Here is a 24,776-nt window from a genome sequence, read left to right as displayed (position 1 = left end):
GCTCAGTTAATTTTTGTGTTTGTAATAGATACAGAGTTTCACCATGTTGGCCAGGCAGGTCTTGAACTCCTGACTTCAGGTGATCCACCCTCCTTGGCCTCCCAAAGTGCTGGGATTACACCTGTGAGCTACCATGCCTGGCCAAGAAGTTTTCTAAGAAGTTTTTAATAAGCTTCTTGGTTTAGGAATAAGGAGCTCACTTCAGTGGATACCTGAGACTTCCTTGATGTGATACTGATTAAAATATAAATTAATAGCTTTACATATGTAGTGTGCTGGGCACTGTGCTAAGGACATTTTGTGGATTCTTTCAACTCTCTTAATTAGGTGCCATTATTCACCCTATTTTAAAGTCAGAAACCAAGGCTCAGATAAGTTGTCATTTGGTCCTAGGGCCACACATCCCATCCATGTGACTCCCAAGTTCAGGCTCTCGACCACCACACTGTGCTATACTGAGGCAGTGCGCAACTAGAGGGTATGGTCAGAACCTGGGGCCATTCTTGAGAAACTGGATTTCAAAAGAAAGAAGGTTGTACATTTATTAATAAGAAGTGCATCAGTATGAGCAACTCCTGCATTTTAAATATGCTCAGCATAACTGAGGGATGGGGAAACTAGCAGATTTTGAGAAGAAACTTGGTTTTGAAGGAGAGAGATGCCATTGACATTTTAAGAAGGGAGAAGATATTCAGCTTCATGTAAGGATGATGACCTACATCATGGAAAGGCTTCCACAGAGGGATATGGTTCTTGTCTGGGGGTGTTAGGGAGCAAGTTTACCCAGAGCAACTCTTTCAGTAGATTCAGTAGGTTTTTCTTTCAATAGCCATTTGGGTATTACCTCCTTCCCCTGCCTTTGTCAAAAGCAAACATACAGAGCCAAGCTTCTATGCAGCACCCTGCTTCTTTCCTTGTCCATTTCATGTCTAGGTTTGGAACAGGAGAAAGGACAGATAAAGATATTGTAGTTTCTCTCCCCTCCGTCACATAGATGCTGTGTCATAGTGCTATTTTGGGGTGAAGAGACCCCAGGAAATTCCTGGTTTAAAATCCTGTAGGGCCATACACCTGCATTTTCTCAGGCACCTTTTTTATTTTGTTTCATATTAAACTTAGATCTCTGTCTTTTCATTCATTCAGCAAAAAGGTCTACTGTATGTAGCCAGTTTTCATGGTGAGCAAAACCAGACAAGTTTTCTGCTTTTATAGAATGTTTTTTTAAATTAATTGCATAAAATGTTACATGACAGCTGTTGTATAAGTGCTCCGGGGGGCACATGTTTGCGGGGATTTGGCCTAGTCAAAGAAATCAGGGCAGTTTCCTAAGAAAGGGATGATGAGCTGAGATCTGAAGGAAGAGTAGAGTTAAAGAGGGAGGGAGATGACATTACAGAGGTGATGGAAGGTCCTGAGGTTAAAAAGGACCTTGGTATGAGCAAGGGGCAGAAGAAGGCCCCTATGGCTGGAGATAGAGGATAATGGGTATGAGACAGTATTTTCTCACCGGTGTTCCAAACATGGATTTGAAGTGATTAGATTGATAAGATTCACATTTGTTGCAGCAAATGGGATGGATGAATTGATTGTAGAAGCTCAAGAGAAGATATAGATGGACCAGTTTAGAATTTTTTGCAGTAGTTTAGGAAGAAATGATGATAGTCTGACCAGGATGGTAAAAATGGAGAGAACCAGGTGGAGACACGGAGAAAGAGAAAGAAGTGATATGACTGGATGTGTTGATGGGTTGTGAAAGTACAGGGTGAGAAACAGGGAGATGCCAGAGTTGGCTCTTCAGTCTCTAGCTTGCATGACTGTGTGATGGTGTTGTCATTGCATGGATAGTCATCCCTCCCCAAGTAGAATATAGGCAGGATCTTTTTCCAAATTAAGTTTGAATCCTCACAGTACTACTTATACTAGCCACTCAGGTACCTTTTGTTTGATGGATCAGAGTAGAGAAAAATGGTGTGTGGGCCAGGTGCAGTGGCTCACGCCTGTAATCCCAACACTTTGGGAGGCTGAGGTGGGCAGATCACGAGGTCAAGAGATTGAGAACATCCTGCCCAACATGGTGAAACCCCATCACTACGAAAAATACAAAATATTAGCTGGGTGCGGTGGTGCACACCTGTAGTCCCAGCTACTCAGGAAGCTGAGGTAGGAGAATCACTTGAATCTGGGAGGCGGAGGTTGCAGTGAGCCAAGATTGTGCCACTGCACTCCAGCCTGGCAACAGAGTGAGACTCCATCTCAAAAAAGAAAGAGAGAGGGAGGGAGGGAGAGAGAGAGAGAAAGAAAGAAAAATGGTGTGTGTGCTTGGTGGGAAACAGCAGTTAGTATACCAATGAGTGCCACTGGGACAAGAGAAAAGATCCAAAGTTGTGATACAATCCCCAACACATTTCGTCATGTAGAGATGTGCCTTCAATTTTCAGGAAGCACTTACAAGTTATTTTGAACCTCACAGCACTTAAAAATGTGTCTTTTTCCCTTTATGCTAGACTTAACCCTTCTGACCCTCTGTTTATTCACTTGTATGATGAGCCTAGTAACACCAACCTTCTGGGGTGTCTCTGAGGGTTATATATTTAATAACTTTGCAAAATGTGAAGGATTTTTATATGATTAATATAAAATCATATAAAGGACTCTCTGAATCTGTGCTTCTGTTCTCCTATCGTCCTCCCCACCACTAGTGGGAGCTGCTGCTCAGAGGGCACAGGCCCTGTGGTGACAGTTGGCTCTTGGTAGGGGAGGCTTCCCCCAGGCTGAATGCTCATGCTTAAGTAAATGCCTGTATTTCTTTTTTTCCACTCAATTCTTCCATAAAGTGAGTGAGTCAGTGGATGAGTTTTTGGTTGATGTGACTGAGGACTGGGAGAGAGATGAGTGAAAGATAGGTTAGATCTACTTTCCTTTTTTATTTAAGATTGTTTTACATTTCAGATCCTGGGGTGCTCAAGGCAAGTCACAACCCCAGGGCTGAGTGTGGGCTGGGGACAAATGATGTCCTGATCTTGATCCTCCGTGTCAAGTGATGTAAGGTGATGGAACTCACCACCAGCATTCAAACCAAAGAGAGGCTCGTACCATTGTGGTGATTGTCCCTGGGATCATACGCCCGCGGTGCTTTCTCTCTGCAGAATAGAATGCTTGGTGTTGGAGACTGTGTGCAAAGTGGTTTGTCAGTCTGTTGTCCTCCTATGTGCCTCTGTTGTCTTTACTAAGGTTTTATTTCTTTCACTTCAAACATTCTGTCTTCCTCTCTGTATTTCTTTCTGTATTTACCACTGTGTGTCTTCTGTGTTTTCCACTCTCCACTTTCTCTTGGATCTCAGTGATACCATTGTCCATTTCTTTCTTTAGTTGGATGCAGGGCATTTCTTAGGCTCTTTGTTGCCATCCAAGAGTGACCTCAGGATATTTCTGCTCTGCTGTGTTGGTCTGTTGTCCTAAGCATACTCTCTTAAAATAACTAGAGATGACGAGCAATAATAGTGTGTGCCAAATTATCTTCATTTGTCCTGATCATTAGGATATATAAAACTGAGCAAAAAATAATTGCTTGGGAGATACATACAGACATCCTTCAAAACTATTCCTTACCACTCAGCCATTTTTATTTTATAAGTTTGCATTTGCATAAGAATAGAAGTTTACTCTTGTGCTAAGACAATTAAAGCCAATTTTTTATCCACTGTCATTATTTTCTTTAATTTTTTAAAAAGCTTTTATTTTTCAGTTTAAACAGAGGACTTACCTGTCTCTAGAAAGAATCTATTCTATGTATATTGCAACATCCATTGTTTTTGAGCAGGAAAAGGCTTTAGATATCTAAAGCACCCCTTTGTCATCTTTCCTGCTGTACTCTCATCTGCCTGCCTCTGTTTTACAGATGAGGAAACTGAGGCAGTGCAGTTCTACTATAAATCAGTAGTAAACTCAGGATTCTTAATTCCAATCTCTCGATTCCTCAGCTCATTGTGATTTTCTAGAACTTAAAATATTTCTAAGACTTTTCATAGTAAAGCCTATTTTTCAGTTTAAGGTCATTCTCTCTTAGAAGTTGTTTTCTTGCGTTTTGGTAACCAGAGCTTCAGTTGATTCAGTACAAGGGGAGAACCAAGCGATGGCTTTGTCTTGTTCTAAAATTAATATGAAGATTTATAGGTCTATAAATATTTACTTAACTTGGCAATACTCCGTGTATGAATAAATGATTTTGGTGTGTACCAATATTTTATGTCTGGTCTGGACAGATTTCTACTAGCGGGAGATTGAATTTGTGTTGAAACTGTCCTTTCTTATCATCTTGGTTTTTATGAGAGGTGAATCCTGGAACTTGTGATTTTTTTTTTTCATTCTGAATTTGAGAAGGAAATCAGGATGTGTCTAATTTGGTTATATAGGGTGTTGGAAACTCCCATAACAGTTCATTTAAATCTACCTTAATGGTAAATAACATGTTGTATACATAGCAATGGGTAGGAATTCATGACTCAGATGAAGCCAGGCCATAGCAGTTTCAGAAAGCATGAGGATTACTGCTTTAAAGGCTGAGGAGGAGTAGATAGGAAACCATCAATGCTGTCAGTCTTTATTGTGCCTGGTATTTAGTTGGTGTTGAAGATATATGTAACTGGTGATCTGTGAGCTAGCAATTTCCCTTAATCTGTCTGTTTAAAATCAGTTCTGTTCCCTTGCCCGCACAGTAAGCATTTTGTTTTCTGTACTGCCCCTTAAGATGAAGAATCCTTGAAGGAATAATGTCTTGTCCTCCACTCAGGGTCTTAGAGTCATGATTAAGTGGCAAATATTGGCCTCAAAAAGGGGCAAAAGTCTAGTTATTAGAGTCCACAGGGCTTGTAGTAGAATAAAGGGTGCTGGGAAGGAAGGGGCCAAACTCCCGCAGTGAGGTGATGAGCACCTTGGCCTTTTCTCCCCATTCAGCTGCCCAGACACAGCCTTTCCCCTTCATATTGGGCAGGGGGTGCTGTCCTGGATGCTGTGGTCAGACAGGCATGGAAGACCGGACTTTGGGGGCTAGGGCTATTCACCTTTGTTACTCCAGCCTATTTGGATTGCTCCGTCCAATTGCCATCTAATTGCAATCCAAATGCTATCTAATTAGCAAGGGGTGCCATCATAGCCATTTGATTTTCCTTCTTAAAAGCTCTGGGATCTTTCCTGAAAGATCCAGCTTGTTATATGTAAAATGGGATGGTAAACTTATGAGGTAGGTTCTATTATTAATAAGGGGATTAATTGAGACTTTCAAAGTGTTCATCTCTCTGCCTTACATACAGTGAAGACTCAGTAGGGTAAATGGTAGCCATTGCTATTATTATTGGCCTCTGGTTGTGATAGAATCAAGTAGTGTCTGTTATAAATCTTCTGAGGCAGAAATTCCTGCTTTCTGAAATAAGAACTTTTAGTTTTAAGGTAATGCCCAAATGAGTGTCCAGGTGTTAGGATTTACTGCAAATGGGATTACACATTCTCTTTCCTCTTCCTAATTATGTAGTAAGTCTTTTCAGAAGGGAAAGCCCCTACCAGGTTCTCAGGGAAAGCTTTATACTTCCTCCAGCACTTGGTTCTAAAAGAAATTTTTCACATGAGGCATTATATAGGAGTCTTTGTGCTTGTTTAAAAGAATATATTTATATGCAGGCATTCCTCAGAGATATTGTTGGTTCAGCTCCTGACCACAACAACGAAAGAAATATCATAATAAAACAAGTCACACAATTTTTTTGTTTCTTGGTGCTTATAAAAATTATGTTTATACTATACTGAAGACTATTAAGTGTCCAGTAGCATTATGTCTTTAATGCTAATACATAATATATACCTGAATTAAAAATACTTTATTGCTAAAAAATGCCAGTGATCATCTGAGCCTTCAGCAAATAGTAATCTTTTTTTTTTGAGACAGAGTCTCACTCCGTCACCAGGTGTCAGGCTGGAGTGCAGTGGCATGACCTCAGCTTACTGCAACCTCCTCCTCCTGGGTTCAAGCAATTCTCCTGCCTCAGCCTCCCAAGTGGCTGGGACTACAGGCATGCGCCACCATGCCCAGCTAATTTTTTTTGTATTTTTAGTAGAGACGGGGTTTCACCATTTTGGCCAGGATGGTCTCGATCTCTTGACCTCGTGATCCGCCCGCCTTGGGCTCCCAAAGTGCTGGGATTACAGGCGTGAGCCACCGTGCCCAGCCACAGTAATCTTTTTGTTAGCAATTTACCCACTATAGAACTTCTATCAAAATTGGAATCAATCCTCTCAAACTCTGCCGCTGCTTTATCATGTGAGTTTATGTAATATTCTAAGTCCTTTGTTGTCATTTCAATAATGTTCACGGCCTCTTTACCACCTCAAGAAACCACTTTCTTTGCTCATCCATAAAAAGCAACTCCTCATTCATTCAAGTTTTATCATAAGATTGCACAACTTAGTCACATCTTCAGACTATCCTTCAGATTCTAGTTCTCTTGCCATTTCCGCTACATCTGCAGTTACTTTCTCTACTGAAGTCTTGAAGCCTTCAAAGTTATGAGGTATAGAATCAGCCTCTTCCAAGTTCTTGTTAATGTTGATATTTTGACCTCCCCCATGAATCACAAATATTTGTCATAGCTTCTAGAATGGTGACTCTTTTCCAGAAGGTTTTGAGGTGACTTTGACCAGATCTATCAGAGGAATCACTCTGTATGGCAGCTCTAACCTAATGAAATGTATTTCTTAATAAGACTTGAATGTTTGACCCACGGGCTGAAGAATGGATGTTCAGGCATGAAAACAACATTTATCATTTTGTATCTCTCTGTTAGAGCTCTTGGATGACCAGGTACATTGTCAATGAGCAGTAATATTTTGAAAGAATTTTTTTTTTTCTAAGCAGTCAGTCTCAACAGTGGGCTTAAAATATTCAGTAAGCCATGTTGTGAACAGATGTGCTGTAATCCAGGTTTTGTAGTTGCATTGATAGAGCACACGCAGAATAGATGTAGCATAACGCTTAAGGGCCCTATGACTTTCAGAATGGTAAATAAGCGTTGGATTCAACTTAAAGTCACCAGCGGCATTATCACCTAACAAGAAAGTCATCCTGTTCTTTGAAGTTTGAAGCCAGGCCTTGACTTCTCCTCTCTACCTATGGAAGTATTAAATGGCATTTTCTTCCAATATAGGATTGTTGATCTATACTGGAAATCTGTTGTTTAGTGTAGTCACCTTAATCAGTTTTCTTAGCTAGATCATCTGGATAACTTGCTGCAGCCTCTAAATCAGCACTTGCCACTTCGTCCTGCACTTTTATGTGATGGAGATGGCTTCTTCTCAAACCTCATGTGCCAACCTTTGCTGGCTTCCAGGTTTTTTTCTTCTGCAATTTCCTCACCTCTTTCAGCCTTCATAGAATTGAAGAGAATGAGGACCTTGCTCTGGATTAGGTTTTGGCTTAAGGGAATGCTGTAGCCAGTTGGCTGATTTGATCTTGTATCCAGACTGGTCACATTTTCTTCGTATCAGCAATAAGGATGTTTTTCTTTCTCATTCATGTGTTCACCAGAGCAGTATTTTTAATTTCCTCTTAGAAGTTTTTTTCATTCCCAACTTGGCTGTTTGGTGCAAGAGGCCTAGCTTTCAGCCTATCCTGGCTTTTGATATGCTTTTCTCACTAAGCTTAATCATTTCTCAGTCTTTTGATTGAAAGTGAGAGACACAAGAATCTTACTTTATTTGAATACTTAAAGGCAATTGTAGGATTATTAATTGGCCTAATTTCAATATTGTGTCTTAGGGAATAGGGAGGCCCGAGGCAGGGGCATGGCTGGTGGGTGGAGCAGCCAGAATACATACATTTATTGATTAAGTTCATGTCATTTTTGGGCACGGTTTGAGACACTCCAAAACAAGTGCAATAGAAACATACAGGAGCATTGATCACAGATTACTGTAGCATATAATAATGAAAGATTTTGAAATATTGCAAGAATACCCATTTGTGACCCAGAGACATGAAGTGGGCACTTGCTGTTGGAAAGATGCCACCAGTAGACTTGCTCAACACTGGGCTACCACAGACCTTCAATGTGTAAAATGTAAAAATATTTGTGAAGTACAATAAAGCACAATAAACAAACTATGGTCGTATCTATGCGTTACAGGTTCTATTTTAATATGGAAGCAAATCAGATTGGTCTAAGACAGCTTGAGTTTTGTGTCTGAATGCCATTGTTTGTGTGTGTACATTTCTGACCCCACAATTGGGAAATCATTTAGAATCAGTGATAGGAGTTAGCTCCTAATCATATTTATGTATGTATGTATACACGTGTGCAGGCTTGCAATCAGTCCTTCATTTATTTTCTGCTCTGTGTATTCACTGCTTTTCTTACCTGGTTCTTCCATGCTAGATTTAGCAATTCTTTTTTTAAAAAAAAATTTTAATGGTGTATGAGGCTCTAACAGTTGCTACTGATGATGACTATTTTTATGTGCCTCTGAATTCATTTTTCTCAGAATATTTTATAACCCATCTGCTGCTATTTGGGTGTGTGTCCACTTTTATTTGTTATCTAAATATGGGTTGGTCCTGCCATACTGAATTTCTGAGCAAATAAGAAAAGGATGTGAAAAAGCTATGTATACAAATAAGGTGGTGTGGAGCCACCATTCTCTCTGTAATTCCAACATCTTAAAGGCTCTGAAAGCTCTTCTAACTCAATTGGTGGTGAGATTGGACTTGAACAAATGTGAGTCTATTTATGTTCTGCTTTTATCTAATTTAATGGGATCATTTGTAAGTTTTGCTGCAGCAGTATTACTGTATTTGAGTATGGGGTGCTGACCTAGATTCTACTTGGAGCACAAAGTATATGTGCCTATTACCTTTCTAAAATACCAAGAGCTCTTAATTCCAAAGCACCCCTGGCTTTAGGGGATTTGGATAAGACATGTGGGTCTGTAATATTTTTATTTAGGCCTCTAAGCCTTTTTTCAGTTCCCTCGAGATTTTCTCATTGGCACCATCAGGGAACATTTACTGAGCTGTTGTAGGTTGGGCTTTGTACTAAGGATGGGGGCTACTGATAAGAATAAAACACTTATCCTCCTTGTCCTGCAGAAGCTCAGTGCCCCATGATAATTTGGAAGGTGCTGTAATAGCAGTTGGTGGAATCCTAAGTTTGGCAGGATGATCGTAGCCAGGAACTGCACCAAAATATAAAGACAAAGACATATGGAAGACAATGTGATCAGAAAGCAGCTGTATATTTGCTGTGGTCTTTGAAGAGTAAAGCTAGAGAAAGGGAGATGGAAGAGCCAATATTTGTAGGACCTTATTTACCAAGCTAAACAGTTGAGTGTTCATCCTTTGGGAAGGAGGAATCTTGAGGCCTGGAAATGGAATGATTGAATTTAGATTTTAGAAAGAATACTCTGACTTCATTTTAAGGGACTCCAAAAGGAAGTCACTGCAGTATTCTGGGAAACAGGACATTTTGCAAGTTTCCCTCATGATACTTAACCGTGAGTAGTGCTTTCAGATTTGCAAAAGGTTTTCTTTTGCCTTCATTTCTTTTGCAGTAGCCCTGAGGGATGGGGAGGCAATGAGTAAGGAAACAGGTTCAGAGAATTGACTTGCCCAAGATCATAACTAGCAACAATGGCTTCATTAGGTCTCCTAATTCTACATCCTACACTGTTTGGACATGATGTTAAAACATTTTAATATGTTGCTCAGTTACTAAGAACACTTAAAGATAATCTGCCACCTGTATATATTCTATGTTTGCCCATTGATTAGACTGTCAGCTCCCTGAGAATTTACAGTATTCCATTTGATGTGCCTTTGTGATTCCACAAAGGCAGCCTGAAGGGAGACACCACTAAGAATCTGCCAGATTTTTTCCACCAGAACCAGCATTGGGCTTGGAAGGAGGAACATTTAGGAAAATGTCATTTTCCCTAATATATATATACCTTATCATGTACACTTATTATCCAGTTTATTTGAAATTCTGCTGTAAGTGTTGTGAGGAATACAAAATGTAAAATACTTAGATTTAAATTTAAAAAGGCCTTGTCATGAGTTAAGCCTATCTGTCTTATTCAGATCCCACACATCAAAATTTCTTGGCTTTTTGCAGCACATTTTCTTTTTAATGAATGTTGGGTGTTGAAATCAAACAGCCTTCTGCACAGGCTGATTAAAACTATTAGGCTTACACATTTGCTTTGCATTAGTTTGTGCAATAATTAGATATAATATGGCACCTTTCCATGTGAGTATTTTTGAAACATAGAAACAAAAAAAATCATTAAATGGACATCATTTATTACAGAAGAAAGTTTCAGCTGACCAAAGGCCTAGTTATGAATAACACTTCATAAGGGTAAATCATCTTGTGAATCACACTTAAAATTATCAACTCTTAAGTTTTTGTCTCAACCTGCCCCCTGCTGAGTTAGCAGTGAAATTAAAGATGCAATCTTTTCGTTTGTTTGTTTTTAATACCTTTTTGCTAGGCTGTCTAGGAGTTGGAGAAAAGTCAAGTTCTAAGTAATTCTCAGTATTAGAATCCATGTCAATTTTAAAAAGCATTTAGTGAAATGATTTGTTGATGATTGTCCTTTACTAACTTTGTATCAGAAAAGCTTTTGGGGCCCCAGAAGGAACTCTAGAGATCATTCAGTTCCAGGAGCAGGACTGGTGGAAAAACAGAATAGGAAACTGATCCCACAGGATCAAGTTCATTCTTGAACTTACTACCTTTAACTTTGGATAACCTCTGAGCTTCTGGTTCCTTATCTGTGAAGTGAGGCTTCTGAGAGTTTTTCAGAGATTCGGAGATCTTTTTGTTTATTTTACATTTTAACATATCTGAAAACAAGATGTGTTTTATAGTACATTGTGTGTTATGGTTTTGTGATGCTTTTTCCTCCTAGTATAGTGATACATAAAATAATTGTCAAACTTACAATCAGAGATTTCTTATATTACCAGATATGTGCCCTATCAACTTCCCAGGTTGTCAGTATCAAATCAGATAATATGTTTGCTAGAAGACTATGGCTGTACTAAGAAACACATAAGTTAAAGCACTTTTGTTTTTATTATAGTTGTTGTTGTTGCGTTCCACTGAATTCCAGCCTTGTTCTGTTGTCCAGGCTGGACTGCAGTGATGTGATCATAAGTTACTTCCAACTCCTTGGCTCAAGTGATGTCCCACCTCAGCCTCCTGAGTAGCAACCACACCTTACTTATTTTTTAATTTTTTTTTTTAAGAAACAGGGTCTTGCTGTGTTGCCCAGGCTAGTCTCAAACTCCTGGCCTCAAGTGATCCTCTTACCTCGGCCTCCCATACTGTTTGGAATTGCAGGCATGAGCCACTGCCCAGCCTTAAAAGCACCTTTGGATGTCCCACTTTTCTTTTGTTATGACGAAACTTTATTATCTGTCTTAAAAATAAATTGGGAAGAGATGGAAAATGGCAACTACAAATTTAGATGAATTGAGATATCAAATTTTAAAAAAAAATTTGAAAACAAAAACACTTTCAATAGAGTCATACAGTTCACTTTTTGGCAGGCATTTTTTTTTTCAAACAATACCTCAGTCATGTTTTTCCCTATTTCAAAGAGTAGAAAAAAACTTTCTGTGGAATCATGATACATTTATAGTAAAGTGTACTCCCATTTGACATTACACCTAATGGGATAAAATTCTACCAAGTTCAAACTGTAGTTAATAATTAAAGATGTTACCAGAGGAAATATTAATGATCCTCACTTGTTTATAAGTGAGGTAGTCATTTGTATCCTTGGAATTCTGTTAAAAGTTCAGTGTTCTTATTGAAGATTTAAAAATGCTCTTTGGAGACTTGTACCAACAATCAGGTTAGGATCATGTTTTATGGCTGCTAATGCTGAAGTAACAAGTATCCCCTCACCCCGTCTTCCCTTGCAATAAGGGCTCTGAGGAAGGCCAGCTTTGGGGAGGGGAGGGGTGAAATGTAGGAACATCATGAATTTCATTTTGGACAAATTGAATTGGAGATGAGTTTGAGGCATCCAAGTGGTGATGTTGAGTAGGCAGTTGAATTTCTGAGTCAGATAAAATTGTGGCATTTTCAGTATAGAGATGGTAGGTGAAGACTCAGTCTTGGATGAGATCACCTAGGAAACAAGTAGAGAAAGGAGGACTGGAACTGGAGGTTGACAAGAAACCGTCAGCCAGAAAACCTGTTTTATTTGGCCTGTGTAATGTTTTTAAAATATTTGAATGAGTTGCTGTAACATATGTTTATGTTTTTTGGCTGCCCAGAATCTATTTTCTTTTTTGGTAGCAGCACCTTAATTTCCTTTTAAATTCTCTATCCTCCAATTTCAGACTTTGTGTTTCAGATAAAGTTCTACCTCTGACCCCAGAAATGAAGTAAGTGACCCAGGGTGAGCCAATCAGTCCCTAACTCACTTAGCCATAATGGTTGGGTCAAGAATGGCCTTGTAATTCAAGTTGGCCCAATCACAGGGAATTTTGAGCCTGTGGGGGAACTCTAGGAAGAGATATTTTCTTGTTTTCTGCTTAAACTTAGAAGGATGTGGGCTGGAGGTCTAGGAACTGCCTTGCTACTCTAGGGTAGAGCTTATCTAAGAGTGGAGACAACAAAGAAATGGAATGCAGATAGAGAATCCCTAATCTTACTGATTAATCCTGGGCCATTATGTACTTCTAGGCTTTTGAGTTAAATGAGACAATACATTCCCTTTTTGGTGTAACTCATTTTGAACCAAGATTTCTTTTACTTGTACCAGAAAGAATTTTAATTGACACAGTTGCCAAGACGTTCAAAATTGTGAGTTTTCACATAGAAATCAGGATTTTTGTCTTGAGCTGAGTAACTTCTATTTGGAGCATTGGCTCTTCACTTTATTATAGCCAATACCACTCCCTATTGTCATCTTCCCTCGATGCCTAGGAGCTGTTGCCAGTTATCTTGCTCATTCTACTGTGTTTTAAATCGTATAATAGTACTGAGGGGCAAATGACGATTAATTTTGCTTCACTTAATTGTATTAGTTGCTTTCCCTTATGAGTAGCAGGGCTTTTGACCCCTTGTATAGAATGAAAAGAGAAAAGGAGGCCTAGGTTCGAGCTTTGAGGAGCTTGAACCCTAGAGAATACGTAGAGGAAGACAAGTCTGTAATGAGAAGGGAGCCATTGCAGTAGAAAGGAAAGCTTTGGTCATGGAGGTCAAGGTAAGGAGTTTTCAGGGAGAAATTGGTCAATATTGCCAATACCACCAATATGTCAACTCGTTTGAATTTAGCAACAAAGTGGTCATTGACTTGAGGTGGAGCTGTTGCAGTGAGTGATGGGGCCACGCCAGATTGCAATGGGCTGAAAAATGAATAGGAGGTGAAGAAAATGAAGACACTCTATTTTTTCCTGTAAGGGGAAACTGATAAATAAGGCAGTAGCTAGAGTCATGTAAGGTTGAGTTGGAGTGCTTTAAAGGCAGGTCTTGAGTATGTTGAAGTGCTGATGGGAAGGATCTGGTTGAAAGGGAGAAATTGATTGCATAAACAGGAGAGGAAAGGACAATTGATCACGTGAGCCTGAGAAGGTAGGATGGAGTGGAATCTGAAGCCCAAATGGAGTGATTGGCCTAAGATGAGAGGAGAGAACAAGATGCAGCAGGAGGGAAGAAGCTGAAGGCTGCTGTAGTTGTAAATTAGTCTGATGGCAGGAAGTTGCTGGGTGAGATGGCCTCCAGCTGAGAATGGCCATTTGGGAATGGAGGTGGTGGTGGGGTGGATGTCAGAAGGTGTTGGGTGGAGGTTTAAGAGTGAATGAGTCATTGAGGAGAGTGAGAGAATGGTGAGAATGATTTGGTAAGAGAAATGTGGTAGGGTTGCCCAGCTGGCTGAGGATGCATTTGCATTTGGTACTCATGAATCTGCCTGTGTGTGGCTTTCTCCAGTGTCCAGGTGCTAGTTGTAGACACAGACAGAGATACAGTAGGCATCATTTAAGACTGGGGTTGGGCAGATGGGGAAAGACAAAGGGAGCTTGAGCAAGGCAAGTTAGGGCATTTTGCAACAGTGCTATGGAAAGCATGTTATCAAAACCGTGGCAATTAGAAAGGAAGCTGAGTAAGAAGGGATATGCAGTGACACCTCTGATGAGGCTCAAATGGTTGATCACAGTGAAGGGGATTTTAATAAGCTGAAGCTGAGGATATTGTAGTCAAAGGGAGGACTGCTTGATGGGTGGTAGATGGCTCAGGTGGAGTGGAAGAGAATGTTGTTGAATGTGAGGACATTCAGAGACATTTCAGAGAATAGACCAGAGTTTTAATAGGCTTGGATATTGAGGTTTCCCATGCTGATTGTAGGATTTGGAGAGGAGAGGAAGAATTTGGTCAGGGTTCACGTGATGTAATTGGATTGGCTATTTATTAAGAGCAGATTTCCTGTTTCCTCTAAACCTTCTTACCTTGGGTTTCATTGGAAATACAGCTGAGAGAATATATGTAAATGGCTTTGGGTTCACCTCTCTGTTTTCAAAATATGTACTGGGAGTGATATTTTATCAGAAAAAAAATGTATCTTTAAGCACTTTATGTTACTAGAGAAAATGTAAGTCATTTAAATCTCTGGAGTTCCTAGAATTTTCAGTTGCTTGCATAATTTGGTTCTCCTTTTTGCCTTACATGGTCATGTTGCCTCTGAAAGTGACTGGCAGTGCAATCAAAACCTTCAAGAACAGGCCAAGTTTAACTGAATCCTTTGTGGCTCTCACTGTGATGAGCCTTGGAGAGTAAGTAGGAAGCTATGTTAGAGACATCTGTTGTCATGTGTAATGTATATCAGGCTTTGGTAGCAACTGAAACCAAAGCAGGGCTACCAGTCTGTAGTTTATATGTGGTAATCTTAGAGCTCAAAATTACTTCTCTGGATGGCATGGATTGGACAGAACCAGCATTTTTTATACTTGAGAGCGAAAGGAGTTTGAAATGCTCACTTGGGGCGGGGGGAAGAAACTTGTATTTTATAATAAGATACTAAATCTGATTAAATCTCAAAACATCTGAAGGTTGTGATAAAAATCCTTACTGCCTAATCAATATGCAGAAATCTATAATCTGAAAAGGAATTTGGGTATGGTCTTCAGATACAGCTCTATTTGTTACTGATCCTGGGAAGATTAGGTAAATAACAAAGCATGGGGCAAGAGTGTCCAGGTTTCAGGCTGAGGATGATGAGCAAAGATGGCAGAAGTCACTCAGCACTCAAGATACCTGTATCTGAGAGCGCTTTGCTGCAAACCAGGCAATTCACTCTGTTTTATTTAAATCTATCTCCTTATGTTAGGATAGGGAAAAGTAAAGGCAAAAGAAGGAGTGAGTAAGTCCAACATGATATAGATTGTTCCTTTCTTTGACTCTTTTGCATATATTGTCTATGTAAGTTAAGTTAGCTCTTTTATAGATTTTTAAGGTTGTGAAAAATCTTGGATTTTTTTTCTCAAACTATTCCCAAGGAAAGAATCATTTCTCTGTTCAACTCAAGGCTTAACAATCCACAAGTTCCTTTAGACCCTGGGATAATTCGAGAGTCCTGAGACTTGGGTTCTCCTATATTAGGCTTTAGGTCTTTAAGGATTGCTTCATTTGTCTCTAGTAAGAACAGAGTTGCTGATAAGCATAGTAACTGAATTACCTGCTTTGTTCTCAGCATGTTTCTAAGGACAAATAATTAGTTCGTTCTAGACACAAGTCTTCTTGCGGCTGTTTATTCTCCCATGCTTTTGTGTACCTCTTCACTAAGCTTAATAAGACCTGTAAATGTGGAAGATGAGGTAGAAGTCCACCTAGTATTGCTTCCTGGGCTCAGCAGAGCAGAAAGGGATTGGGTTAAATTGCAGCCAAGGAGCTGGCCTCATTAAGATCCTCTAGGAAGTTGCAGTTGAAATTGTAAACTGCCAAGAATAATGCCTGGCACATGGTGGGTTCATAATTGGTGGCAGCTATTCTTATTGGGCCTGGGCGGTCGATCAGAAAGATCCTACATTGAGGAATTTTATAAGTTAAGGACTTATCACATAGGCAGGACAAGGCTAGAAACATAGTTCAGCCTCTATAGTGTACATAGAAGAAAGCAATGGTCTAGAGAGGATTGGTGACTGTCCCTAGTCCATATTGTATATACTGGCAGATTGGGACCAGGACACAGCTCTCTGGGTTCCTGAACCAGGATTTACCTACTATACCAAGGTTCATGACTCTGAAAATCACCCTTGAGGGAGGAGTGTGGAAAGATGGGAAGAAAGAGACTGTCAGGAGAGTGCCCTAGCACTGGGTGGTAATGCCAAAGAATAGCATAGAATATAGAGGTTTGGCCCCTGATATTTTACTACATTGCCCCTCTCAGATGGTTGGCTTCTACCTCTGGTATTTTTAGTAAATTCTGGGTTGGTACTTTGTAAAACCAGGAGGGCTTAGGGTCTTAGGGATAATTCTAGTTTTCCATTATTAAAAATCACTGTGTGGGAACTAGAGAAGTCTAGTGCATCGCTGCATAGGCCTGGAGGAGGTACCCATGCCAGTATTTAGCTGTGTAAGGAGTGAGTTTCAGGAAAGTCAGAAGCCACAGGCAATGGCTGGGGTCTGAGATGTATTGAGAATCTCTGGAAGCCCTATTTGTGCACACTGCAGGAGGAATGGGAAGATAAAGAAGCAGTACAACAATGGGGAGAGAACAGAAAGGAAGACATTGCAAAGTTCAGGTTAAGAATGTGTTTTCTGGATGTGCTGAGCTGGGGCAGTGTATGTATTGTGTGTTATAGAGAAGTCTTGTGATTGCTTACTTGAGGAGAAGACCTACGGGTGATCCAAAACCAAGAACATTTGGAAAGAGAAGATTCAGGATGGATGCCTGAGAAAACAGAACAACTGCTGAATTTGAGCTACTGGATAGTAAGCTGAGCTTCACACTCAACTGTGAGGCAATTTAGCCTCCTCTTTAATGTTCCCTAAGTATTACTTAGAGCCAAGTAAGTCATTGGGATGAATTATGGCCCAAGGCCACCCTTAGTCAAATGACCTTGACTTGTAGGTTTCCCTGGAGTATATGATCTTTGAATACATTGCATTCTTACCTTATACTGTCAAGCTTTTATCTTGATAACCAAGTATCAACTGGTATTCCCCATCATTTGGATCAACCCAAAGCCTTCTCATGACTTACACTTCTGCCTCTGAGCTTCTGCTTCCCAAGAAAGTGTTTCTGCATCTCTCACAGACTCTGAATGCAGTGTTTCTCTCACACCAGTTTCCACAGGGAATCTAGTCTCATCAAATAGGCTTTCATGAACACTTGAAGAGTCACAGATTGACATGGGTGGTCTTTCACCAGCTCTTCCAATTCTATCCCTACTTCATATTCTTTCTCCCTTGAACATTCTACCCACATAGGGGCAACCATAGAAAAGTGAGAAGTCCTTACTTTTATACCCTACCAACTACCACAAATAAATTGTTTATTTTCCAAGAATTCTGGTGAATAAAAAATTGTCTCATTACATGCACTTGTGCTTAAGTGCAAATATGTAAACATAGAGATACTACTTTATATCTGGCATCTGGTTGGCTAGGCTATTGATTATGCCATTAATGGACTATTTGTATTAATTTCTAATTAAGTGTTTAACTGCATACTCAGCACTATGTACTGAATAGCCAGACAGCACTTACCTCAAATTTCTTCTATCTCCTCTATCTACCAACTTCTTTTCTTCAATGTAGGCCTTATAATTTTCCTTTTAGTTCTCATACCAAATACCCATGTGATTAGAGCCTGAAGTATTGTGTGAAGCCCATGCCATATCTCCTTTCCTACATGCTTCCTTGTAGCCTGGAATATATGGTTTGTTTATTTTTTTAAAGTTTTATGCTTTCCTAGCTTGATTTTATGATTCCAGCAATCCTTTTCATGTCCTGTTTAGCAAGTTCACAAACCAGGAGTCTCCCTGATAGTAAAAACACATCAAGCATTTTCTTTTGCATAAAAGCTGTATATGACATGTAGGCATTTTAAGACTGGTATTCTTTTCTTTAGAATGTGAATTTCTTATTATCTTTTTGGCATGGATTTTCAGAATTCCTTTACACTTGAAAGAGCCATGAGGGATTTAGTAAAACTGGAAAATAGATCCCCAATACAAAGGATTTGGGTGGGGAAGGTAAGGAAATGCTCTCTAAGGATTGCCTAGGACTTCAATAACTATGATTTTTTCTAGGTTCAAGGAATTAGGAATCTGATACCATTTCTGACTGGCACAAAGTAAAGAGGAAGCTAACTCCATTTTTTCTTTTCTTACAGAAAAATTTAATTTCTACACTGGGGAAAATGAAAGAGTTAGGCTTTAAATAACAGTATTTACTGATGAGGCTAAAGAAATAGAAGTTTGTAAAATATTTTTTTTCTTGGGTGAAAAAGAGGAAGAATAAAAGAAGAAAGTAGAAAAAAGTATAATAGGTTATAATAAGAATTGTAGGTAGCCCTTATTGAGCATGCATGGTGCTTAGGCACTCACCTAAGCACTTTCCGTTTCTCATCTCAGCTATTGCAACAGCCCTCTGACGCTTCCACTCATAACTTTAGTTTTTAGTTGACAAACCCATGATACAAGAGAGACTCCACAGTGTCCCCCAGGTTACAGAGCTAATTAATGACAGATCAGCAGTTTTAACCTTGGCAATCTGGTTCAGAGTTCACACTCTTAGCTACAAAGTGACACTGCCATATATGAGTTGTTTTCACATTTTTCCTCACTTTGCAGTCCCCCAGAATGTATGTAAAGCACAGGAGAAGCAGCAGTTTGAGCTTTTTTTTCTTCTTGTTTGTTTATTTAATAGCAGAGTTACAAAAAAGGGCACTATGCAGTCTAAATCAAGTTTAATTAGACCTGTGCAGAAAACGTAACAATTATTCACACCAAATTTCTAACATTTTTCTTTTTCCATGTTCAATTATTAATAGTCATTGGTGCATGTATTCTTTCAGTTATTTTATAAGGGGAATAATTGAAGCTTGCTCCAGGAGAACTGTTGCCTAGTTCTTTAAGAAGCTTTATCTAAAAGGAACTTTTAATATCTAAAATATAATAAATAAATCCATTTCTGTTTGTGGGATGAACCTTCCCTTGGAGAATATTGTCTTGCCAGGTGTGGAATCTTGGCATTAAATTAAATTCCTTCATCCTCCTCCTCCCTTGGGCTGATGGAAGGGGTGGGGGGGGGATAGGTGCCAGGGTATGTATCTGGAACAGGGGGTACAGAGGAGTGCACAAGAGGCCCCTTCGTTAGGTCCCAGATACCTTTGTTCCTAGCTGCCTGCATTGAAACTGAGGTTTTAGAAGAACCTTAAGAAATTCCCTTGGTCCAGGTTATTAAAATGTGATTTTTTAAAAAAAAAAAAAAGCAATTATCTTTTATTTTATAGAGAAAAAGATAATGGTTATCTTTCCCTTCACCAATACAAATAAGGGTGTTCTCATACTGCTTCTATAATTTAATTTAAAAATTCCTCAATGATAGTTTTCAGTATTTTCTTCATTATAATATTCTTCCTTTATCCAAGTCATAGAAAGGATCAGAGAAATATAACAAATGAAATATCATTATTATGTAAAAGCAGCCATCAGTAGAGCTTTGACATAAGTGATTTAAAAGTAAAAAAGTTAGAGTGTTCTCCAACATTTAAAATAATGTGGTAATTACAGAAAATTTGGGAAATTCAGAGAAACAGAAGCAGAGAAAATCAAATTCCCATAGTCCCTATAGCAAAGAGAAAAAAAATTGAATGTTTTCATTTATTTTCTTTTTATCTGAAAAGCTTTTTAAACAGTTTTTTCTGTAGAGTTTTTATTTATCTTTCTTGGTTATCATACTAAAAATACAGTTTTGTTCTCTGCTTTGTTGGAGGGATGTCTGCAGTTCAGAGACAGCTGGCTTAGAACTGCTTTGCAGAACATACCCTGCCACAGTTCAGCTTTGCAGATCTTTGGCTGATAGCCTAGTTCAAGTGCTCTGTGAGCACTGACTGTGTGCATGGTAGCTGAGTGTGTAGGGCCTGCCTCTCAGCATCTCACAGTATAGCTGGAGAGGACAAGCAGACATTTTCATGGCTGCTTTTAAATTTTATATTTTTAATTTTTGTGTATGTATGTATGTATTTTGAGACAGGGTCTCTTTCCGTCACCCAGGCTGTTGTGCAGTGATGCAATTCGGACTCACTGCAACCTCTGCCTGCCAGGTTTAAGCAATTCTCCTGCCTCAGCCTCCTGAGTAGCTGAGATTACAGGCATGCACCACCACCCCAGCTAATTTCTGTATTTTTCATAGAGACAGGGTTTCACTATGTTGGCCAGGCTGGTTTCAAACTCCTGGCCTCAAGTGATCCACCCACCTTGGCCTCCCAAAGTGCTGGGATTACAGGTGTGAGCCACCACACCCGGCCATATTTTTAACTTCTTGGGTATAGAAAATTTCACACATACACAGAAGTTCAAGAGAATATAATAGCAGACCCTATATGCCTCTTTCCTAACTTCAACAATGATTAATTTATGGCCGATCTTGTTTCATCTAGATCCTAGCCTCCTATCTCTATCAGGGATTATTTTGAAACAAATCCCTGGTATTCTATTATTTTATTAGCAAATATTTTAGTACACAGCTTTAAAAGATAACTCTTTTTTCTTTTAATACTATAATACCATTATTACATTTTAAAATTCTCTAATATAATCAAATATGGGCTATTTATTCAGTGTTCACATTTGTTTGTTTTTCTCATTATTTTCATTTTTAGTTTGTAACAGTATCCACATATGGTCCATACATTGCAGTTGGTTTGACATTCCTCTTCAGTCCCTTTTAATCTATGGATTTACTCTTCACCATCTTTTCCTGGTGGTCTATTTTTTGTCAAATGGAGTCATTTATTCTGTAACATTTTCCACTGGCTGGATTTTTGCTGATTCCATCTTATGGAGTTAAATGTTAAATGTTTCTCTCTTTAACATATTCCTCTAGCCTCTGTATTTCTTGTGAACTGGTAGTTACATTTAGAGGTTGGATTGAATTCTGTTTCAAGTTTTGTCAAAAGTACTACATGACTGGTGTTCTGTATTCCCATGAGAAGACACTTAGCTTTAGGGTGTGTGTGTGTGTGTGTGTGTGTGTGTGTGAGAGAGAGAGAGAGAGAGAGATTGACAGTCAGTGTTGATTGTTGCTGCCTAAATCCATCAATTCATTAAGAGTTTTAAAATGTTATTTCATGTCAATCATTTCTCCATTTATTAGCCAGACTACTTCTATAAAGAATAATCTTGCCAATCATCTGTTTGGCTATCCTGGGATACAGTTGTATAGAAAAGGCAAGAAAAATGCTTGATTCTTTCCATTTATCCACCAGTTTTCAAAATAGTTGACTCCCTAGTATCCAAAGATAACCAATTGGGGGAGTTGGGGAAAGAGAGAAAGAATAATTGATGGCTCATTAAGAATTCATTAGTTTTAAAATATTGATGTTTCAAACCATTGCATTTATTCTTTTGTTGTTGTTGTTAAGAGATGGGGTCTTGCTCTGTCATGCAGGCTGGAGTGCCGTGCAATTGTAGCTCATTGCAGACTCAAACTACTGGGTTCAAGCAATCCTCCTACCTCAGCCTCCCAAAGTTCTGGGATTACAGGCATGAGCCACCTTCCAGGCCATTTCATTTATTCTTATTGAAACTAAAATGGTCTCATCTTTGGCTGATGGAAATCCTCTGTGTAGTCTCCTGAATCCTTCTGATATATAACCTTAATAGTCTTTGACAGCTTCCCTGCTTTTTGTATGCTAGGCCAATCGTTCTTATAGTGTAGTTTGTGGATGCCTAGGGGTTCCCAAGATCCTATTAGTGAGTCTGTGAAGTCAAAACAATTTTCATAATAATAAGACATAATTCACCTGTTTTATTCTCATTCTCTTACATGTATATAGTGAAGTTTTCTAGAACCATATATTGACTATTGGAATGTATGCTGCATTTTTTTTTTTTTTTTTTTTTTTAGACAGAGTCTTGCTTTGTTGCCCAGGCTAGAGTGTAGTGGTGCAGTCTCAGCTCACTGCAGCCTCCACCTCCTGTGTTCATGGGATTGTAAAGCTACTTCAGCTTCCCCAATAGCTGGGACTACTGGCATGCACTACCACGCCTGGCTGATTTTTATATTTTTAGTAGAGATGGGGTTTTACCATGTTGGCCAAGCTTGTCTTGAACTCCTGGCCTCAAGTGATCCGCCCACCTCAGCCTCCCAAAGTGCTTGGATTACAGACATGAGCCACAGTGCCTGGCTGTGTGCATGCATGTTCTTATGTGTTCTAGAATTTTTTAAGGTAAGCTTTTTGAAGTCTTGAATAATTTCTAGGGGTGTAAAGGCATCCTAAGGCCCACAAACTTGAGAACTACTATTCTAGGCTCATCTTTATGTTTTGTGCAATATACTTACAATCACATGTGGCCTTATAAATTAGTTCCCTTTTTTTATTAACTCCATTTTTGTGTATGTCTAAGTCATCTGCTTGAAGTCTCACAGCTAATAAGTGGCAAAACTGCAATTTGGCTCTAGTCAAATTTGAGACTACAGTGAGCTGCTTTTGTGCCATTGTACTGCAGCCTGGGTGACAGAATGAGACCCTGTGTCACAAACAAAAAACAACTAGTACTCTGGATATGTTGTTTTTCTAGTCACAGTAGGAAATTCAAAATGAAGTAGTAGAATTAACTTTTGAAGATTTCAGTCATCCAGAGAAGAGCCTGCCTTACCTGTGGAATTCATTAATGGCTCATGTATTTTCCACTAATTTCAGAACCCAGGATCCAATTTATTCTTCAACTATATAGCTTAGAAATATTTTTTTTTCATCTTGTAGTTGGCTGAACCAAATCCTGCAATAAAACATTCTGCAATTTTAAAAGCTCAATAATGATGACTTAAGCCTGAGACTCTCATTTATATCACTGAATAGTATACAAATCTCTAACATTTGGCTACTTAAAATGGCTGGATTTTGTTGTCTCTGGGGCTCAGGGAAAGCATTATTTTGTCTCACTCTCTTGGTCTGAACCCAGTAACCTGCCATTTTGTCACAATTACCAATAACCTTAGCTTCTCTTAGATAATGAACAACATTAGCTCTTATTTCCCAGTTATGGAAGAGTTTCTATCATGAGAAAATAAAGTGTGTTTCCAAAACAGTTAGCAGTGGCTTTCTGAAGTTAGCCCATATACGGCAGAGGAGCAGTCTTATGTAATGTCCTGGAGTATTTTTCCAACATAGGAAATACCTGACAGTACCTGACAGCCTCAGGTGCCATCTGGAGAAGTGTCATCTTATAGGAAGCTTGGATCAGAGCCCGTGTCACTATTCAGATGCATCATAATTACCTTGTGGTTCAGATGGGGAGTGAAGCAAAGACTGTCAAAGGTTGAAGGGTTCTCAATGGAATGTATATTTCTTTGTGGTAAAGTAGATCTTGAATACTAAACTGGTTTTTGTAGTTGTAGGCAAATTCATTTTGCACTAAAGCTTTGCTTGTTATTTTTCTCAACATTAAATCTGTCATAGTGAAAAGGTCTCAATGTCTGATTTAAGTGATTTGTTGTATTTAGATTTCTGTATTTGGACTGTCATTTTCGTGGGCTTTTTAAGCAAGTCATCTCATCGACCTTGTTGAAGGTAGTTTTAGAATACAGAAAGTCAGAATGTAAAATGGAAAGATAGTTCTTTCATAGGATGGGCTTTGAAACTCCATGGTACCATCATTGATCTTGTCAAAATTTTATTTTCTTTCAGCTTTGTCACTTTGACCAAATTAAAAAAAAAAGAAAAAAAAAGCATCAAAGAGACCCATCTCTACATGCAAGGCCTGTGATATATGATGATGACAGCCTTGAACTTATGGCTGGGGAATGCCAGGAATTTGGGGTTCTAGTGTCACTAAGGCTCCACCTTTCTGTGCTTTAGTTTCCTGTTTAGAAAGTTCTGTTCCTTCATAAAGACCTTGAAGTACTAGGAAGAAAGGTGCTTTGTGTGTGGAGTTTTCCATAAAGTGAAGTTCCAACTAAAAGTTTGGGTTAAAGGTAGGTAAATGCCTTATAAAAGCATATTTTAAATACAAAACATTTGATGGTTTATGCCACTATTTATTTAGGTATAAAATAGCCCCAGGCAATTTGAATTCAGATCTAAAATTCAGGTTTTGTTTATTCTTTTCTTAAGAGCAAAGTATTTAAAATCATTAAAAATTTTATGCTTGACATTAAGGTGCAATTATTACTTTAATAATAAAGCTTACTAAAATTTACTTTTTGTACATATAAACTTGTATGTAATATGGACTAAATATTTTTTATGGGTAAAGTCAAGGCTGTTTTTCTTATTCTGATATTTTGTACAATGCCAATTGCATGTAACAATTCAAATAACATTTTTAATAATAAAACAACTAAAAAAAAAGACGGGAAGTAGAAATTGGAACAAATTTTAATTACCTCCATATGTTTACTGGAGAAGAATTATTAAAGTGGAAACGTGTTCTTCCTCACAGTCTGATTAGAGGCTACTTTGGACTAGTCCATAAATTTCTTTTCAAATCTAAAGTGAGCATAAGCATCACAAAGTGAGCCATAACTTAACAGCTCTTCCTGAGGACT

The 24,776-nt window shown here is 38.8% G+C and overlaps 1 protein-coding gene across 2 annotated transcripts in view; it reads left to right on the top strand.

Moving 5' to 3' along the window:
• STXBP6 (syntaxin binding protein 6) overlaps positions 1 to 24,776 on the top strand; it is a 275,229-nt gene that overhangs the window by 16,127 nt on the left and 234,326 nt on the right. Inside the window, exon 1 of one of the 2 annotated variants that reach the window (XM_078334639.1) lies at positions 8,679 to 24,203. The exons of the other annotated variant lie outside the window; for it this stretch is intronic. The gene's annotated coding sequence lies outside the window, so the exon portion shown is untranslated. Of the gene's footprint in view, positions 1 to 8,678; positions 24,204 to 24,776 lie in introns of those variants that run through there. 2 annotated transcript variants of the gene reach the window in all.

This window comes from Callithrix jacchus, chromosome 8, assembly GCF_049354715.1.
Source record: "Callithrix jacchus isolate 240 chromosome 8, calJac240_pri, whole genome shotgun sequence".
Lineage (NCBI taxonomy): Eukaryota > Metazoa > Chordata > Mammalia > Primates > Cebidae > Callithrix > Callithrix jacchus.
The sequence above is the reverse complement of the archived record's forward strand: the minus strand, read 5'-3'. Positions and strand labels throughout refer to the sequence as shown.